Source organism: Antechinus flavipes, chromosome 1 (assembly GCF_016432865.1).
Source record: "Antechinus flavipes isolate AdamAnt ecotype Samford, QLD, Australia chromosome 1, AdamAnt_v2, whole genome shotgun sequence".
Taxonomy (NCBI): Eukaryota; Metazoa; Chordata; class Mammalia; order Dasyuromorphia; family Dasyuridae; genus Antechinus; species Antechinus flavipes.
Window position 1 is genome coordinate 553,243,899 of NC_067398.1, and position 20,443 is coordinate 553,264,341.

Consider the following 20,443-nt stretch of genomic DNA (forward strand, 5'->3'; position numbering starts at 1 on the left):
TGAACAAATTACTTTAATTTTTGCCTTGGTTGTCTCATTTGTAAAATAGGAATAATGATAGCACCTAACTCTCTCAGAGTGGTTGTGAGGCTAAAATGAGATATTTGTAAATTATTTCTCAAGCCTTAAAAAGCTATATATAAATGCTAGTTAACATTAGCTAAAGGACTAAAAAATCATATCACAAATGGAAAAAAAATCTGAACATTGCTAAAACTCCACAATAATTATTTTGAGTTGTTCATCTAATACAAATCTAAGGTTTATGCAAAATAGTTGTTTAGAAGTTTCACAAAAAGGTCTTTATATATATATATATATATTTATATAGTGCTATTTGAATATCATAAGTTTTCTGTATTTGTTGAAGAATGCCTTTGAAGCTCTTTAAGTCATGCAGTATCTTGGAGTGAAATTAAGACTACCTCAAATCTTTGTGGATGCAGATCTGGTCACCCATAAAAGTGAGAAGACTCTAGACATGAGCCATGCCTAGTGGCTAATGTTGGATTTAAATTTGATCTTCTTGATTCCAGCTTTTAAATTTTTCTGAAGAAATCTATGTGGGAGCATACTCAGAACATTCACAGAATATTGTATTACTTTATATCCAACATATTTCATTTTGTTCATGGAGGACTTTCCGATTTTCTTTTTTTTGTATTGTTTTTTTCCCTCATTTATTTTCTCTTCTTTCACCCTGTTCCTCTTCAAAGTGTTTTGCTACTGACCACTTTCTCCTCCAATATACCTTCTCTTTTATCACCCTTCCCCCTTCCCATATCCCATTCCCCTCCTATTTTCCTGCAGGGTAATATAGATTTCTATACCCCTGTTGAGTATATAAGTTATTTCCTAGTTGAGCCAATTCTGATGAGAGTAAGATTTACTTACCCTCTCTTCTCCCTCTTTTTAATGGCAGATAATTTGCACCATTCCAATTTTTCCTTTCCCTTTCTTTCTTTCTTTCTTTCTTTTTTTTTTTTGCTTTCCCCTTTTTCCAGTTCATTCCTCTCTCATTCTTTAATTTCTTTTCTTTTTCTCTTTTTTGCTGAGGCGATTGGAGTTAAGTGACTTGCCCAAGGTCACTAAGCTAGGCAGTGTTAAGTGTCTGATACTGAATTTGAACTCAGGTCCTCCTGACTTCAGAGCTGGTACTCTATCCACTGTGCTACCTAGCTGCCCCTCTCCTCCCTTAATTTCATTATTTTTTTAAAAAGATATTATTCTTTTATATTCAACTCACACCCATGCTCCTTCTAACATAATTAGAAAGTTCTAATGAGTTACAAGTATCATCCTCTTATGTAAGAATGTAAACAGATAAATCTTATTATAATATGACTTTCTTGATTATCTCTTTATGCTTCTCCAGAGTCCTATAATTTAAAATCAGATTTTCCATTTGGCGTTGGTCTTTTCATCACAAATACTTGAAATTCCTGTTTCATTGAATGGTAACCTTTTCCTCTGAAGGATTATACTCAGATTGGTTGCAATCCTAGCTCCATCACTTCTCCAGTAGAAGCTGCTAAATCTTGTGTTATCTTGACTGTGGCTCTACTATACTTGAATTATTTCTTTCTGAATGGTTGCCATATTTTCTCCTTGACCTGAGAATTCCAGAATTTGGCTATAATATTCCTGGGAGTTTTTATTTTGGCATCTCTTTCAGGAAGAAATCAGTGGATTCTTTCAATTTCTATTTTACCCTCTGGTTCTAGTATATCAGGACAGTTTTCCTTGACAATTTCTTGAAAGATGATGCCAAGGCTCTTTTTAAGATCATGACTTTCAGGTAGACCAATAATTTTTAAATTATCTTTTTTGGATCTATTTTCCAGGTCAGTTCTTTTTCTAATGAGATATTTTACTATTTTTTTGGTTTTACTTTATTGTATTTTGATTTCTCATAAAGTCATTAGCTTCCATGTGCTCAATTCTATTGTTTTTCTCAGTGAGTTATTTTCCTCAGTGAGCTTTTGTACCTCCTATCCCAATTGGCCAATTTTGCTTTTTAAGGTATTTTTCTCATTAGCTTTTTGTATTTCCTTTTGCATCACTCTCAATTATTTTCCTAATTTTTCTCTATCTCCCTTATTTGATTTTCAAAGTCTCTTTTGAGCTCTTCCATGACTTGAGCTCAATTCTTATTTTTCTTGGAGGGTTTTAATGTAGAAGCTTTGATTTTATTATCATCTTCTGAGTATGTGTTTTGATATACTTTGTCACCATAATAACTTATAATGATCAGAATTTTTTATTCTCTCTCTCTTTTTTTTTTTTTTTTTTGCTTGCTCATTTTCCTAGCCTATTACTCTGCTTTTAACTCTTTGTTAAAGCAGGGGTCTGTTTCCAGGATGGAGGGCACACTGTCCCAAATTTCAGATGTTAGCTACCAGTATTTCTTTTCAGTTCCACTCCAAGTTGAGGTTATATCTAACAGTTCTGAGACTGGATCAATCTCTTAAACCAACTTAAATGAGGAATGGAAAATCCCAGGATCATAATATTTATGGCATAAAAAGATTTTAGAAAACTTCTAGTCTGACAGCCTTATTACAGATGAAGAAACAAAGAAGCACAGAGCTTAAGTGACTTACCCAAGATCATATAAGCAATAAGTATCAGAGTTAGATTCTAAATTCAGTTTTTCAGACTTCATATTTCTGAATCATATTATACGTCCACTCAACAATTTATATCCCTTTACTACTATAGATAATTAGAGATCAGTTTATGAGATTAATACTTAGTTTCACTTCCCATATTGGCAAAGTCTTTCATATTTGTTTCCCTATCCTCATTAATTTTATTTGATCCCACTTGAATTTGGAATGTGGCCATAGCCTCCCATTTTGCAAAAGCTATTACCTACATATGAAATAGTAGATAACACTAGAAAAAAAAAACACTTTGAAAATAGCAGCATCAGTTCTAAGACAAATGGACTCTGTTTTCCACATTTTTGAGATCTATGATCTACTAAGCAAAGCTGTTGGGGTGGAAGTTATTATAACGGTAATTTACAGTGAAAACTTCTTTCTGTCAAACCCTGATGTAATGCCATGAGATCATAATGAAAATGGACAGAGAGTTATCTTATATATGTTGCTACTTGCAAATGACATCAGTTTTTTAAAAATGCACTTTTGTATAATTTTTGAGAAATAAACAGTTACAATTAACAGTTGCTGCTATAAACAGCCCAGCCCAACAACCCCTAATACTTACTTACATGAGGCAAGTGCAAACACATTTAAAATGAAATTAAAATGAAGACAACCTGAACTTGGGAGAAAATAGATGATAAAATTAAAACTGTACTGACTAAGCAGAAAGTGTGAAGGTGAAGAGAGCTTCCTGATCAAAATAGTTATTTTGGTAGGAGGGAAAAATAAGGTTGGTTAGGTAGGGTGTTGTCAAATATCAATCACCAACCAATGAGTATAAAAAAGCAAGCAAATAAATGTAAATCTATACCAAGCAGTTTAATTCAAGATCATTTGAGAGGGAGAGGACTAGCAGTTCAGAGCAGTAGGAATGGTTTCTTGTAGAAGATAGTGCTTGAAATGCTTTAAAAATTTTTTTCTATTTATTTTTTAATTAACACAAAAATATATTTCTCCCTCCAAGCCACATTCTATTGGGAAAAACAACACATCTCTTTGTAACAACTAAGCATAGTTCAGTAAAACAAATTCCAGCATTGGCCATGTCAAAAAATATATGCCTCATTCTTAGTCTATCACCCTTCTGTCAGGAAATGGGTAGTATACTCATTATTGGTCCTCTGGAATTGTGATTTATCATTGTGTTGATCAGCTATATTCACATTCATCAAAAGCTGTGGTCCCAAGGCAAGAAGATTACCAAAAGAATTAATGTCAACAATTTAGGGCATTTCTCAGAGCTGGAACAGTTTGTGGCTAATTTGAAGGAAAGTTGTACCAACACATAGCTGGCAACAGTGGAGCACAAAAAAAATAGGCAGCTTTTTCAGATTTGATGTACTGTGCTGCATCTGCTCATCAGAACACTCATAAACATCAACTTGTTTGACTAAAATGATAGGCAAATTCAGAAGCTGCACCGGGCTTATCAGCAAGATAATTTATTCATTTCTAATAAGGCAGTATTTAATTCCATCAAAAGTAAAGTATGAGAGAAACTTAGAAAGATGCAGGATTCTTGGCTCAGTAAGAAGACAGATGAAATTTAATTTTATGATAATAGTAACAATCCAAAGCACTTTTTTTGGTTTAATTATTCATGTAAAATTTATTGAATAATAGTGCTGTAGTGTGGTTTACATTTTAGGGATCTGCTGGTCAAGGATTCTTCAGACCACATACTGGTACAGGCCTGCTTTCCCCCGGTCTGCTATAGCAAATGGGCTGAGTAAGTCATGCGATAGAGAATGGAAGGCTAAATTCTGCTTTCATGTTTATCCATTTTGTTTTTTAAGCTCATCTTTTCTCTTACTTTTTCAGTTTTTCTATTCCTGTTTTATCAGTGCAGATGGGAATATAACTGGGTCCCAAATATTACTGATGTGAAAATGAGAAAAAGAAGGACTTCAAAAGATAGCAGAATAAGGAGAATCATTGTGGTAGGTGGGACAAATGAGCTGCATTCTGTCCAGTCTTCTTCAAAGCAATATAGAAACTGAAATCCCACCATAATGACGGCATGCATGGAAATCTGTGCTATATTCATTGTATGAAGTACTTCTGGTCATTCTCTTCCACGTGTTTATTAACCCAGGAATAGTGGTGATCCATCTTTAGAATGCATTTCTTACAAACACTGCAGGGATGGGCTCTGTCAGGTTTGATGCTGTAGCACTTTGGACACTTGTAGACTACTTGTCCTAGCTTCGACTGTAAACTTTCTTTTGTGATATCTCTTTTGGGCACTGCATGCACTGGGATCAGCATAGTGTGGAAGTGAGAACCCAGAGCCAGGAAATCAAAACACTGTTATAATGCCTGAAGGCCATTTATGGCCAAAGATCTATGGTGCATTTCAACTACTCAGTGCTGAAGGAGCTATATTGATTAGTGATAAGACATGATTCAAAAGAGGTGGGCTGGAAAGTTCTATAATGTTCTCAATTGATGATCATTTATCCAAGGTTAAAGTCAATCCCTCCCTATCTGGAGTTCCAACTAAAGAAGAGGTTTTGGATGCCATTAGGTTATTTTGATGTGGGCAAAGATGTGGGCTGATTCTATTCAAGCTGAAACTTATACGTGTGGGGGGGGGCCCTCCCCCCCCCCAAGGGATTCTTTGCTCATTCAAAAGCTAATTGAAATGTTTGGTCCAGAGGTCCTCAAACTTTTTAAATAGGGGCCAGTTCACTGTCCCTCAGACTGTTGGAGGGCCAGACTATAGTAAAAACAAAAACTTTGTTTTGTGGGCCTTTAAATAAAGAAACTTCATAGCTCTGGGTAAGGGGGATAAACGTCCTCAGCTTCTGCATCTGGCCCGCAGGCTGTAGTTTATGGACTCCTACAAGGAATTCAAGGATGCTCCATTGTCCATCTTTATAAAGGTAAGGAGAATAGATTGTCCTATGACAGTCACAAGGAGGGAGTCTTTCAAGTCATTTTTGGAAAGATCCTTGCCATAATCTTCCTTATTAGATCGATCCTTCATCTGGAAGATGGTCATCTACCTGAGAGCTAGTATGGCTTCAGAAAGGGCTAAGGAACAGTCAATTTGGTTTTTGCTGCCCAAGAACTCTACATACAACATTTGTAGATCTAACCAAGGCTTATGGAAAATTATGTCAAAATTTGGTTGCCTAGAAAAGTCCGTCAGTATTGTATATCAATTTCATGATGAAATGCTTAGCCTGAGTCAGGATAATGGATGATGTTCTCACACTTTCCTAGTCACCAATGGAGTGAAAGAAGACTGCTTCCTCAGTCATGTTGTCAAATGCTTTTAATAAGTACAAACACAGAACCAAGCTTAGCCACTGCATTAATGGTAAATTTTTCAGCTTGAAAAGGCTACAAGCCAAGACTAAAGTGGAGGGAGTGTCCATGCCTGATTTTTTATTTGCCGATAATTGTGTACTCAATGAAGTTTCTGAAACTGAGATGCAAAAAGTATGAATCATCTGGTGTTTGTGCTAATTTTGACCTAATAATTAAAAAGAAAACAATGTACTCCATCAACCAGCACCAAGCCATCCATATGTAAAATTACCAGTTACAGCAAGAGAAGAGGTTCGGAATGCTGTGGATACATTCACTTCTTTTGGCAGAATACTTTCCAGGGATGTACACACTGATAAGGAGGTTGGCAAATGCATTACCAGAGCTAGCTCAGTGTTTGGGAAGATTTGAAGGAAAGTGTGGAGTGGAGAGTTATTAGATTTGACTACCAAACTGAAGGTCTAGAGAGCCACGGTGCTGACCTCATTGTTGTACACCTGTGAAACCTGAATAGTGTATCAGCATCATGCTAGAAAACTGAATCACTTCCATTTGAATTGTCTCACCTAGTTGGAGAAGATACCAGATACTGCGGTCCTTTTTTGAACCAGGCTGCCAAGCATTCAAACTCTACTGTAAAGAGTGCAATTCTATTGGTCTGACCACATTGTTCAAATGCCAAATGTATGCTTGCCAAAAAGACTATTTTATGGAAAACTCACACAGGAAAAGCGTTCACAGGGTGTTAGAAAAAGTAAAACAATATTCTCAAAATCTCTCCTAAGAATTTTGGAAATGATTGTGTAACATGGGAAATACTGTGTTTTATGAGCAAAGCAGAATTGAAGTAGCCCAGAAGAAATGCAAGATGTACAAATTTGAAAAATCTACCCTAAATGTTCACATGGATTATCGTGCCTGACCTATGGGTAGAGCATTCTGAGCTTGTATTGGCCTAATCAACCACAGTCAGATACACTGTTAACTTCACTCTAACTCTTCTTGGTCCTCTTTCAGAATAAAGGGCAGCATCCTCACAATTTGTTTAGACAATCCCATTGCCATCCAATTGAAGGGCACTCCTTTAGTTTTCCATCATTTAGAGACCTCAGAAAGAGCAACTATAAATATTTTTATGCATATGGTCTTTTTTCTTCTTTCTTTAATCCTTGAGCTTCACTTTAAAAGGCAGGTAGGTGATGCCATGGATAATGTGCCAGAACTGGAGTTCAGGAAGATCATAATTCAAATCTAGTTTCAGGTATTACTAGTTGTATGCCCTTGGGCACTTAATCACTCTTTACCTAAGTTTCCTCATCTATAAAATGGAAATAATAATAGTACCTACCTTCCAGGATTGTTGTAAGAATCAAACAAGATAGTAATTGTAAAGCACTTAGCATAGTACTTGACACATAGTAAATGCTATGTATGTGTTAGCTATCACTACTATTATTAATTAATAAGGGAAGAAAGAATTTATTAATTTTAAGTAAGGGGGAGTGAATTCTAAATATTTGGTGTCAGTAGCACTTTGCGGTTTATTAATTACTTTCTTCAACTTTGCAAGGTAACAAATATTATCATAGTCATTTTACATATAAGGAAACTGAGGCATAAGTCCGAACTAGTTACAACTAGTAAGTATAATTGCCTATTCTTTGTCACTATAACATTCTACCCATACCTGTTCTACAAGACCATTATCCTTGCTTTAACCCTGTTTTCCTGTCTTCTCAATCGCAATTCTATAATTAGCATGTTCAATTATATGCTGTTCTCTAACCTGGATCCCATGTCCTCTTGACCTGTCACTGCTTCCATTTTGCCTGGCCCCGGATCTGGATTTTCTCTACCATTTACTTTCTCTGTTCCTATCTGAGCATTGCTGAATGCCTATGGAAGAAGGCCATAACTGTGTTGGCTGGTTCATTGCAAATGTGTTATCTAATTTTAACTAGACTTTCACAATTCAACATCAATCCTTTTATTTTTCCTTAGTTAACTAACATATTTCCTACAGTGACCTTCTTTTCCCTGTTCATGATCCCAGTATTGTCCCTAACCCTTTTCCTCTTAGCAAAGACCATTGACCCTTACTCTATCAAGAAAAAATGAGGCCATCTATTATGAGCTCTTTTTCTTCTCATCTCCTGAAATCATCAAATAAGCAATTATTGGTGCCTGCCTTTGGGGTAAGCTTCATAGTAGAAGCCTAAGACAAAAAGTATAAAATGTACCTATAAATACTTTTTTTTAGAACGTGGATTTGATTTGTAGTAGGGAGAGATCCTAGAACCACCACTAAGATTACTGCTAGGGAGGTTGCTGAAGAGGAAATGGAAGGGAATATGGAGGATCCAGGCTAAGGAAGGGCTCTTGTTGTGGAGGAAATGGGGCATACATTTGTTTCGTTTTGTTTTGTTTTTATTTTAACTAATTACTTTTGCTAACAAGGTACTAAACTCAGTAGTTATACCAAGTGCTGTTAGCGCTTCTAAAAATTTCATGCCTAAAGATGAGGCTCAAATTACCCTATCCTAATTACAATTCATTCTATTCCACATCCCAATCTCCAGTATACAGTTTTTCTGGAGGCTATTCCTCCCATTAGACCCTTAATCCCATCCTATCTCCAAATTATTTCTCTCTCTCTCTCTCTCTCTCTCTCTCTCTCTCTCTCTCTCTCTCTCTCTCTCTCTCTCCCCCCCCACTTCTCCCTCTCCCCCAGTTTCTTCCAAATTCTGTCCTATGAACATAGGCTAGCTCAAGCTCTCATCATCTCTCAGTGAGAATAAGATAATAACTCCTTAACTCTTATTTCTATTTCTGTTCTTTCTTTCTTCCTATCCATTATCTAAACCAGAGACATCAAATAGCTCTCTGGCATCCTGTATCTCACAATACTCCCAAATGGGGTCCAATTCAAATTAAAATGTAATTGGGGAAATATTTAATAAAATAAATTAATAAAAGAAAATGTATAAATATGTGATTTTCTAAATCAATATGAGGTCAACACTAATCCTTAGGTATAGTTTAATAGCCATTTATATTTGAGTTTGACACTGCTGGTTAACACAACTGTCAAAATAATCTTCCTAAAATATTGGTCTGACTGGGTCACACTTCCTCTGTTTAAAAAACACACCTTCACTAGCTCCCTATTGGCTCTGGGATAAAATCGACTGGTATTTTTAAACCCCTCATTTAAAACCCACATTTCCAGACTTACTGCACATTATTTTCCATTACATAATCTACTTTCATGACAGCATGATCTACTTCCTGTTTGCTGAACCACGCATTCTGTCTCCTGCTTATATAATTTACCGGAATCTATTCCCATGCTCAGAAAGTATTGCTTCCTCTCTCTTCACTCTTGGATTCTTTAACTTCTTTTAAATCTCAGCTTATATGTACCTTCCCTACATGAAAGCTCTCCTCTTATCCTCGTCACTAGAGCTCTCTCTCCTTCCTCAAATTACCTTATATTTACTTACGCTATATATATATATATATATAGCTACATAGTACTATACAGTACTATACTGTACTACTCTGTGTCTAGTTGTTTTAAGAATGCATGCTATTATAATCAGATATGCACCTGTATCTTAAAGAGATAAAAAAAAAAACAAAAAGAAAAGGATTTGCTTGTATAAAAATATCTATAGCATTTCTTTTTATTGTATTAAAGAACTGGAAATTAAGGGGATGTGCATTCATTGAGGAATGGCTAAACAAGTTTTGGTATATAATTGTGGTGGAATACTATTTTATTATGGTTTAAGAAATTATGAGCAGAATGCTCTCAGAAAAACCTGGAAAGACCTATTTGAACTGATGCAAAGTGAAATGAACAGAACTAGGAGAATTCTGTACAGCAATATTGTATGATGATCAATTGTAAATAACTTAACTGATGAGGACTAAAGAAAGAAGAAAGAGCCCAGGAATCCAAGTAAGAAGTGACATTGGGGTTGAATCAGGAGGATGGTTTAAATGTAAAAAAGTAGCGACTCAAAGAGACAGTATTATTATAATTAATGGCAAGACAGCTGGAGTTGTCACTTTCCCATGGTCACACAGCTAGTGTCAAATGTCTGAAGCTGGATTTGAACTTCTATCTTCTTGACTCCAGGGTTTAGTGTTCTATCCACTGTACCACCTAGTTGTCCCTTCAAGAAACATTTTAAAGAAAGAAACAAAGATCTTGATGACAGATTGGATACAGGGGATAAAAGAAGGGCAAGAATCGAAGTGTTTTAATTTTTTAAAATGAGAGTAAATTTCATATATAGATCTTGTTTTGAGGTTTCATGTCTGTGAGATTAGAATTGTTTACTTATGTGTATAAGTCAGTAACACATGAAAAAGTATGAACTATTGATTACCTGGGATTTTTTTAGGTTATTAAAATGCATATTTATGGAAGAAAAAATTTTAACTGTTTAAGTTAAAAAGATGGTTTGTTTGCACTGTTTATACCCAAAGTTTACCTCTAGTTGTATGTATCTCTCAGTACTTATAATTCTGCCAGAGACTTCTAGGCCAAAGTGAGGTTATCCCAGGTCTCTTTTAAACAATAGTCCACTCAACAGAGAAAGTAGGGTAACTAGGAAGCAAAACTGAGTAAAATGCCACTGAGTTTGCTTAGAGAGTAATGGGAAGGTTGAAGGCGGAAAGTGTGACTCATTATTTAAATCACAGATAAATGCTTGGAAACATTAATTCTTTATAAAGAAAAATACCCTTGCCTATACTGTTGGACTAAAAGAATGCCACAGTACATTTGATCCAATAAAGCAAATTGCCATCCGTATAAATGTTAGTGGCTACAACTCTTGGTTTACCATTTTCTTGGCTGGTATTGCTTCCATGGATGGAATGAAGACTTTGATCTTTCACATTTTACCAAATGACTGAGTTTGTATCATGTGTCTTAATGATACACACACACACACACACACACACACACACACACACGGGGGAAAACAGAGGGAGATCAGACAGCGACAGAGAGAAAGAGAGACAGAGAAAGAGAGAGAAGAGTGGGGGGTGGAGGGGGAGAGAAGAGGAAAAGATCCAGGAGAGAATCCTAGAATACACTTGTGCATAGAAAGTGAGACCTCAAAAGTGACTTAGCAAAGGAGACAAAGAGGGAGAGGAAGAGAGAAAGGGAGAGGGAAAGACAGCACACACACACACACACACACACACACACACAAAGGTGGGGTGGGAGGAGAGAAGGCTCTCTGTGTAAAGTTGATCTCAGTTTAAGGGCAGCTATTTATTTCTTGAGCCAAAAAAGATGTGCTTAAAACACAAAAGATTCAAGTGTGCCTTAATAAATATTCACAGTATGGAAAGCATCCCACTGAACATACATGTCATGTTCAGTTCATCCTTGCCTACTTGAGCAACACATAAGATCCAGATCTCCCAGCCCTCCAGGTATGGCTTGAGTTGTCTTAATCCTTTCAGCTACCTCAAACTGCAATATCCACCAGGTGAGGTTATTTTGTGAATAGCAAAAATATGATGTGAATTTGAGCTATTATGATATTATTTTATTAACTCATAGTTGCAAAGGAAATCTAAGGCAGGATTTGAAATCAGATGATCTGGATTTATATCTGAGCTCTATCTCTAACTGCCCATGTGAGCTTAGGCAAGCTTTTTATCCCTTCCAAATTTTATCATTAATCTATAAACTGAGGAGGTAGAACTAAATATCTTCTTATTTTCCTTTCAGGTCTAAATCAATGATCCTTTAAACCTACAAAATTCTTAGATTTGACATGCCTAAGAAGAAATACAATCATAAATAAAAGCAATCTATCCTTAGTTTTGGGTGATTTGAGACAGCAACAGAAGGATTTTGTGTAACCAAAGCATTATGGGAAAAAACAGTCTAAATGGAAATACCCCATTAATCTCTAAAGTGTCATTCTACAACCTGCAAGAAAAGAAGCAAAATAGATAATTTCCACTGAATATATGTAACCAGGCTCTCCCCACCTTTCATTACTTCATTTTAAGACCATGGATTGTCTGCACTCTTAAGTGAAGATTGAATTTCATATATTTCAACAAGTCACAAAGAGACAATACCTTTTCATCGATCCCTTGTCAGGTAAGGAAATCACCTTATTGATTGGATCTTCTGTCTGTGAGGTCTTTAACCATTCTCTCTATTCTATTCATCCTTCAAGAAGTCTTTAGTTGTTGTGGAACACACAATAAATAAGCTGCATGTATCAAGTATACCTTCTCCATTTACCTCTTGAGGAAATCCCCCAGGTGTATTGGAATATATTTAAAGTATCAACTCTTTTTATTTTGGTCACTGCATCATTTTACATCTCCTGCCCCCATTTTCAGCATTTGTATCAGTTCCACCAAGCTCAGACCATATATAAAAACATCTTAATCATTTGAAATCAGATATTTCTTTAGGCATGGTTTGAAAATTAATGAATACATTTGCTAAGTAAAGAAAAATTGAATACAATTTTTATATATATTGTATTTCCAGTGGACTGTTCAGAATAATCCCAAATGAAACACAAAGCCAGACCTGTTCAACTTACTTATATCCTATTTTAGTGGAATTAAGAATGAGTTAAATATGACAGTCAACCAATTATTAAAGTGATTCTCATAGAGCTTTTAGTTGATCAATAGCCTGATACTTTGGCACATCTTTTTTTTTTTTATTTTTTATTTTTTTTTTTTTTTTAACTAATGTGAGTACTCCTCTCACAAACACGGACTGCACCCTGTACCTTCTCATTGACATTAATTTTCATTTATGTCTTTTTTTCATGAATCCTTCATAAATAGGTTATCTCATATGCTGGAATCCTCTGATCTTGTTATCTTCATGCTAGGATATGGAGGAATTTAGTAAAGAATAATATGGATACAATACATAAATAATTTCACATACCTTCAAGCTATCAGCCTGTACCTTTTCTCCCCAGCCAAACTCTTTGAAAGGGTTTTCTACACTAACACCTGCATTTCTTCTCTTCTGACTCATTCATCAATCCCTTGTAATCTTGTTTATGTCCTCACTATTCATCTGCAACTCCCTTCCTCAAAGTTATCAACGATTTCTCAACTATTGAATAAAATGATCTTTTCTCAATCTTCCTTTTACTTGACCTCTTTTCAACTTTTGACATCAACCACTGGATATTTTTGGAACACTCACTATTCCCTTGGTATCCATGATGCTTTTTGATCTTAATTATCACCTTCTCTATGACTTTTCTCTCTTAGTCACCTTTGTGGAATCATCACATTCTTCTTGCTTCTCTCTAAAGACATACTTGGGAACTGATATGGGATATGGGAGACACTGGCAAAGGACCACCCAGCATGGTGGGCCCACATCAAAGAAAGTGCAAGGCAGAATTGCAGTTCAAAAGAAATGTGAGATGCACAGATTTAGAGAATCCACCCCAAATGTTCACATGGACTATTTGTGCCTGACCTGTGGTAGAGCGTTCCAAGCTTGGTCAGATCAGCCACAGTCGGACACACTGTAACTTGACTCTAAAATAGTGGTGACATTTTGGTCCTCCGAGAATAGACATCCACACTAACTGGCCTTTCTTCCATCTCTGACCTAAAAGAGACCAGAGTTTTGCTTATTCATTTGTCTGTTTTCTGTTGATATCTGTGATGTTTTGATTTTTAAATCATGATCATGCTACTGAATCAGTTAAAATGATGTCTGTGAAATGCCCAGCAGGACCCTTTGAGGAGATTAGTTTTCTTTAAATTGCAGCAACTCCTTTGCCCAGAGCAGAAAGCCTTTAAAGGCAATACATGCTCACCTAGGCCATGCTTAGGTTTTGGTCCTTTTGCCTACAAAAACAAAGCACTCAAGGCTGATCTTAAACCAACAGAAAGGAACTCGACCCAGCTGTGAGTGGTGTGCAAGAATTAAGAAGCATTTAATGAAAGAACCTCCTGCCTTTTGGGTCTAAGCCAACTCTGGAAAATTTGAGCTTCACTGGTTTTTTTAGGTAATGAAAAATATGATGAGACCTGTTGGGATTTCTTGATTTGTTTCATAGTTACAAGAGCCTTTCCCAGAGTATCTGTATCGAGGAAACTATTGTGTATCAAATTATATATAAAAAGTATTGTGTTTGGGAATTTAAAGTTATACATCATTTTAAAATGAAAGATGGGGAGTGAAGAATGGGAAAAGAAAATAATTGGCTGCAGTTACTTCTAAGCAAAATTATCTATGCTTTGAGTAATATGGTATTCAATCAATATTGGTTCCATTTAAAGTATAATCATAATTTTAATTAAATCTATTCTTTGGAAGATTATCAGGCAGCTAGTTATTTGTTTATGAGAAGCCACCTTATGCAAGTATACTGATAAAGAAATTAATCATATTAAGAAACTAGCAATAGTACTTCATTCATCCTAAGACATCCTTAGGCAAGAGCATAGGAAAGTAGACAAGGATAGAGTAAGCATTTTTTTTTTTTCCTTTCCAGGGACACAGACCCACAAGAACAAAAAATAATTAATTGAGAGACACATAGAGGTTGTAGATGGCTGTTTTTTCCTTTATACTGAGGAATAAAAAGTATTAAACCATCTTGCTATTAAAGTTGGGGACAAAAACTAAATCCTAAAAATGTAGTTCAACTCTATATTAAAAGCTAATTAATTTCTAGTGAGGATAGCTAGATGACTCAGTGGTCTGAAGAATCCTTGACCAGCAGATCCCTAAAATGTAAACCACACTACAGCACTATTATTCAATAAATTTTACATGAATAATTAAACCAAAAAAAGTGCTTTGGATTGTTACTATTATCATAAAATTAAATTTCATCTGTCTTCTTACTGAGCCAAGAATCCTGCATCTTTCTAAGTTTCTCTCATACTTTACTTTTGATGGAATTAAATACTGCCTTATTAGAAATGAATAAATTATCTTGCTGATAAGCCCTGTGCAGCTTCTGAATTTGCCTATCATTTTAGTCAAACAAGTTGATGTTTATGAGTGTTCTGATGAGCAGATGCAGCACAGTACATCAAATCTCTGAAAGCTGCCTATTTTTTTTGTGCTCCACTGTTGCCAGCTATGTGTTGGTACAACTCTCCCTGAGTTCAAATCCACCCTCAGATACTTATTAGCTGTGTGACTCTGGGCAAGTCACTTAACCCTATTTGCCTCAGTTTCCTATTCTGCAAAATGAGCTACAGAAGAAAATGGCAAACTACTCCAATGTCTTTGCCAAGAAAATACCAAATGGAGTCACAAAGAGTAGGATATGAATGAAATTACTGAATAAAAATAACAATAACTTATAGTGACATGGAAGAATTGAGGCAAATGGAAAAAGAAATAGGAAAAGGATGGAGAGGAAACAGGAAATAAAGTAGAAAAGAGACACAAAGATTAGTGAGAAAGACTGATAGGAAGAGAAAAAGGAATTTGTTCAGATTATTGAGGAAGTAAAGAAAACAGAACAAGAGTGATATAGTACATTGTGAAACAAGTGTATTAGTAAATTACTTTTTTTTCCCCACACACTGTGCTTGTGTTTAGAGTTTGGCTTTAACATACTATTTTTGTCCAACAGCTCTCTCCTTCCCATTGCATCTTTTATGTTCTTGCTTCAGAGATACTATTAACTTGATGTGTATAGCCAACCCCAGACTATCTTTCATATCCCATTCAGTGATCCACTAAGAAATAAAAACCTATGAGGCAGGATGTCTTGCCATATACCCTCCTACTTAAAGAAAAACTCCTCACCCTAATTCTTGCTTTGAGAAGAGCAATCAAATTAACACTGTCATTACTACCAGAAAGAATGACAATCAACTGTCCTATGGCTCTACTCATCATCATTGTTACTCCCCAAATCAGAATTTCCTTTCCTGGTCAATTCTCCTTTCTATGTTTACTCTATACAGACCAGGATCTCCTTGAGGCAGGGAATGTATAATTTGTATATTTATACCCACAGCACTTAGTACAATGATTGGCAGATTGTAGATGTCATTTATTATTAAAATATAAAGGAGACCTTATTATTCCTTTTTCAATAAACTCTAATAGTTACTTATTTATTCTAGAATTGAATACAAAGTACTTTCCCTGGTTCTTCAAGCTTTTTAAACCTGGATTTAATCTATTTTTCCAATCTTATTAGATAATACTTCTTTTTGTATACTCTATGGTCCATCCAAAGGGTTTCTTTGCTGTTATTTACATTCAACATTATATCTCTAATCTCCATCACTTGGTACAAAATGTTCCTCATGTCAACCTTTACTCCTTCTTTACCTTTGTCTTATAAAACCCCTACCTTTTTTTTGTTATTATTTATAATGACTTTTTATTGACAGAGCCCATGCCTGGGTAATTTTTTTTTACATTATCCCTTGCACTCACTTTTGTTCCGACTTTTCCTCTCCCTCCCTTCACCCCCTCCCCCAGATGGCAAGCAATCCTCTACAAGTTAAATATGTTGCAGTGTATCCTAGATACAATATATGTGTGCAGAACCGAACAGTTCTCTTGTTGCACAGGAAGAATTGGATTCAGAAGGTAAAAAAAACCTGGGAAGAAAACCAAAAATGCAAACAGTTTACACTCATTTCCCAGTGTTCTTTCTTTGGGTATAGCTGCTTCTGAAAACCCCTAGTTTAAAAAAAAAAAAAAAAAAAGTACTGTGTTATCACTTCCAAGAGACCTTTATCGATAATCTTCTTGTGCTTTCCCAGGAATTTGCCTTGTATATCCTTATATGTATACATGTTATTTCCCTTGACAGATTATAAGCTCCACGAAGACTGGTATTGTTGCATTTCTATTTTTATATCTCTGGTATCTCCCCAAAAATCTTAATCTGATGATTCATCATGAGATGGAGGTGATACAAGTTTCTTGAAGGTTTTTACATAGGAACACAAGTCTCAAAAGGAGACTGATAAAGCTTGGTAACTGACGAAATCTGATTTAGTAATGAGCAATCTAAGTATGGAGAGATTCATCACCTGTAGGTTGTTGTAATATTCTTCTCTAAAATATAATGTTCTCTGGGAGCAGGTTTCTTGGGAGGCTTCTGGGAGCAACTTTTGTTTCAGTTCAGAGTAATCACTCCAAATGCAGCTAGATATTAAAGTCCAAATCCTTTCTTGTCTCCTTCAAAATCTTATCTCCTTCACTTGGGGTGCGGCTAGTTTTTCTTCGAAGCCTTCTGTAGTCTTGGTTCCAAGAGCTTAAGGTGCCTTCTCTGGCTTGTGAATCTGCTTGACTGAATCTTGGCTTCTAAAACTCCTGGAGTGAATCCTGTTTGAGGTTCAGAGCTTCTAGTGGGCTTCTGTTTTTTGGCCCTGAGAGCTCCTCCTAATATATGCTCTGTTAAAGGTGTGAATCTTGTGGAATTATAGTAAGTACTAAGTACATGTAAATTAGAGAATCATTATCTCATCAATTCCACTAACTTGGCACCTTGTAAGAACCCTAACAGGTTGTCCATTTTGTGATGAACTTTTTGGTCATGGTGATCCATGAAAAAAGAAAAATGCAAAATAGTCCTCAATCCCATGCAGACTCTTGTGATTTCTACATTGACAATTGCCTAGTTGTGGTAAAGGAAGCAGAAAATACTAAAATGAAGAATGGGGAAAGAAGCAAATAAGTTGGTTTCAATTACTTTTGAACAAAATTATGCCTTGAATATTTTTGTGTTTAATCAATATTGGTTCCAGTTAAATTAGAATTATGATTTTAATTAAATCTTCTCTTTGGAAAACGTCAGGCAGGTTGCTATCAATTTAGCAGAAGCCACATTATGAAAAAATACTGATTAATGGAGTGATCACATTAAGAAGCTTGCTAAAATATTTCAGTCATGTCTCAGAACTTTCCCATCGTTAAGAGAATATGAAATTGGAAAAGGGCAGAATAATTTTTTTTCTCTCTCTAGGGATGCAGACCCACAGGAACAAAAAATAAGTAATTGACAGGTACATCATTTAGCGAATTTAATTTTTTCTTCTTCTTAAAAGGAATATAAAGTATCTAATACCTCTTGCAATTAAAGTTGGGAACATACATTAGATTTTTTTTTATTAAATTTTGATCTGACCATTTATATTTTTAAAATAAGATCTTTGTTTAGTAACTAATCATTGAGTAGAATTTCTGCTGGAGGAGCTGAATTATATCAAGCCTGACATTCTTTGAATAAATAAAAGAGCACAAAACAAAAGAAGAAATTTACAGGGAAATTGAAAATGGCTTATATACACTGATTGGAAAGGAGATAGCAGAGTTGATTTTATTGTACACCCAACGGCAGTAAGAAATATTTTTTCATGTAGTATTTGGTCATTTTATGTTGTAGAATTGATAAGTATCTACCAAAAAAAAAAAAAAGTATCATTGATTACAAAGGATCAAAAAAGAAGAGAAATTTTATGAAAACCTCAATCAGACTATAAATTAAATCAGTGTACACTTTGTGATGCTATCATAAAAGTGGGAAAAAAGATGATGATAATAAGAATCAGTGGAAAAGCATGGTTCAAGAAGCTAAACATAGAAGAAATGCAAGAAGCATTTCTTTTTGAGAAAAAAGAATTAATGGTGGACATGATGAGTATCAAATAACACCACAAAAAAATGGAACAGTTTAACTTTTAATATACAGAAACACTTTTTTTTTAAAAAAATGTGGATTTATTTCTGAATCAACATTTTTTAAAAATAACAATAGTTTTTTTTTATTATTATTTTTTCCAAATACATGCAAAAATAGTTTTCAACATTCACCTTTGCAAACGTTGTGTTCCAATTTTTTCTACCTCCTTCCCCTTCTCTACTCTCCTTTAAACAGAAAGTTAAACACACAGTGGAACAGTGTGTTCCACTGGCACCCTTGCAATTTCAGGAGAAATTAAGGAAAGCTTCAGCCTGTTGGCGGACTTCTGTGGTAAACTTATGGAGGACATAGATAAGCATCACACAGGATAAACAGGCATGGCTGAGTTGTAATCCACACCTTAGGAAAGAAATTAAGAAAGAAAAATAAATGAGATCACAAATCCATTTGAAAATTAAATTTTTATTACCTATCACAGTGCCTGATGCATTACTATGCATCACTATGTGCTTGTTGATTGTTTCATTGCTCCCTCCTTGAAATCCAGATAGCTTTGCATCTATCCTTTATGTTTAGATGTTTGCAGGTACCATTTTGAATTAGATTGCCAAAACAATACTCCAAAGGAGAATTATTCTCTGGCCAGAGTGGTTCAGTGGAAAGAGTAATAAATTCTGAAAGAAATAGTTTTAAATTCTCCCTTATACTTTACATGACATGTAATCATGGACAAATCATTTTTAACTCTGAAATATGTTTTGAATATGAAAATTAGTTTGCATATCTGTAAAATGAGAATAATATCTATAATACCAATTTCATAGTACTGTTATGATGCTTAAATGCATATAAAAACCTTACAAAACTTAATGAACTATGTTTAAATAAAGTACATTTTTTATTCCAGTAATAGTACATTTTTAGCTCTGAAATCAAATGAAGGGCTCACTACCTTTTGAATCGGAAGAGAGCTAAGTAGCAGGTTAGATCAGAACAGGAAGATAGTAGACAGACTTCCTTATTTTTCTCTTCCTGACACTAAGAAGGAAGACCTTCATAAAAGTAGATTTTATAGGGAAAAACATAATGAATCATAGTGTGAATTTAAAAATTCTAGAAAGTCCAGAAATCAATCTCTTCAGTGCCAAAAGTCACTAAAACCTCATTAATTGAATGGGCTTGAATTTCTCCAGGGGCCTACCTTCATTTTGATTTTATCAGTGTTAATCCTCCTGTCTTGCTGTCATGAAATCTACGGTGCCCGTGTTGGGATTTACTGTCTAACAAGTAATCACCAAGACTCTGAGGAATGGCTGTTTTCCTGGTTTTGCCAGATTACTAATTCATCCACCCAAGAAATTTGAGTAGTAGTAGCTACACACAACAGAATTAACAAATGATCATAGAGGGGAAATGCTGGTTTTAACAATGTCAACAATAGCGGCTTACAAGCACACCAAGACGAAGGCGGGCACCCATCTTCCCTTAACCACTTGCACTGAAAGCTATTGTTTTTATTGTCAAGAAAATAGATTGACTGAAGTTAATTAATCCAATTTTCTCAGCTAAGTACTGGGTATTTATCTTCTACTTTCTCCCATCTGAGTAAACTGAAAATAAAATGTCTGCCTCCAAGGAATATGCATGCTAATGGGTGGGGCTGGTGAGCTAGATTGGTTGAATTAGTCTAGGAACAGCTTTCAAGGAAATATTAGCTTTACTCAGAAGAAAAGATTAGAATTTGTAAGATTTTTTTTTTCCACTTATCTTGCCCCTTGATGGTGTGGGAAATTTGGAATGTTACTGATCCTTGCAGAGAAAATTGGGAGA

At 35.2% G+C, this 20,443-nt stretch overlaps 1 pseudogene; it reads right to left on the bottom strand.

Moving 5' to 3' along the window:
* Nucleotides 1–4,342: 4,342 nt before the first annotated feature.
* On the bottom strand, nt 4,343–20,092 carry LOC127547245 (palmitoyltransferase ZDHHC3-like; annotated as a pseudogene).
* Nucleotides 20,093–20,443: the final 351 nt, after the last annotated feature.